Source organism: Cyprinodon variegatus, unplaced genomic scaffold (genome assembly GCF_000732505.1).
Source record: "Cyprinodon variegatus isolate N-32 unplaced genomic scaffold, C_variegatus-1.0 Scaffold963, whole genome shotgun sequence".
NCBI lineage: Eukaryota > Metazoa > Chordata > Actinopteri > Cyprinodontiformes > Cyprinodontidae > Cyprinodon > Cyprinodon variegatus.
In genome coordinates this window covers 240,403-241,801 of record NW_015151416.1, presented here as the reverse complement: position 1 = coordinate 241,801, position 1,399 = coordinate 240,403, and positions in this window count along the sequence as shown.

The following is a 1,399-nucleotide window of genomic DNA, read 5'->3' as shown; positions in this document are numbered from 1 at the left end:
GGGTGGAGCTTGGAGGTGGGGCATGAGTGAAGCAGAGAGGGTGGGGGAGTGGCGTGAAACCTGTTTTTCTTCAAATTTTCAGCTCTCTTCTCAATGTAACAGACTGCAGCTTTAAAAAGTCTTTAAAAGTCTTGAATTGAACTCATGCTGTAGGAACCCTGCAGGTACTTCCATCTACTTCCCTGTCCGAATGACCTCTTCAGAATTTACAGCTTGAAACCTATTTTGATTTGAAGAATAACTTTTGTTAATTCATGTGGCTCTAAGCGTTTCAGATGAGTGAAAAGCAGAGGAAATAACATTAGCAGTCATGTTTATACGGCTGGTATATATACACCGTACGTGTAAGCCAGGCATACACTGTACTCTCAAATGTTGTTTCACTCACATACAGCTCAAACTGTACAACGAAACCACAGGTTTTAAAAGTTTGCAGCTCACGATGTTTGTTCTCACGCTGTGCGACCTGAAGCTCTGATGCGATCTACCTGCTCACACTGTACGTCTAAAAACCAGGTAGGACTCAGCTCCGCAGTGACATGGCACTACTCGGACTCGTCTATCTGAAAGCCAAACGAGTAGAAGAGGAATATGAAACTCACTAAAGTGAAACATGCTGCCTTGGATATGTGGGCAATTTTATGCTGAAAGCACTAAAAAGAAAAAGGAGACGACGTATTTGTACAAAGACATGGCTGAACAATCGTGGCTACTACGGGCTGTCAATTTTACAGAGATAACTACTGTAAGCAATCGTTCACATTTGACACCCTGCTTTGTTTATGAAAAATGTTCACAGTCAGTTAAAGGCAGAAATAAATGTTTTGTGTCCATAGCCTGCTTTTCTTACAATACAAAAAAAAATTGTGCAATAAATTTAAGAGAGTTGGACATGAGGCAAGGTCCTTTTTTCACATTACATTGTAAATCACTTCACCCAAGTACATTCATCTACCAACCTCATCAACTGAGATGAAGGAGCCCCGAGACATTTAGAGGCCGAGAACAAGACAAGGGCTGGTTCTCAGCCTGTGTACTTGTGCGTCCTCGTGAAACATCATCAGCCTCAGCCCTGGTACTGTTTCAATTCCCAGGATCAGCAGACCGAGAACGGATGTTGTTCTGGCCCCTCCCTCTTTACCCAGCATGCATCAGAGCAGACTTGTTTCTCCTCCAGACTGACAGCTGTCCCAGCATGCACTGCAGCAGCAGCAGCTTCCAGGTTAGGGCTCACAGAGCTCAGAGGATTAAGGTAAGTTCTCTTTTCTGTTGCTGTTGTTGTGCAAAAATAATGTCCTGCAGATAATGAATAGATGGTTAACTAGAACTGGAGTTATAGTTAATTATTATCTTATTCAACATCGAAGGCAAAATCAATTTAGTGTTCTTAGGTGGATAA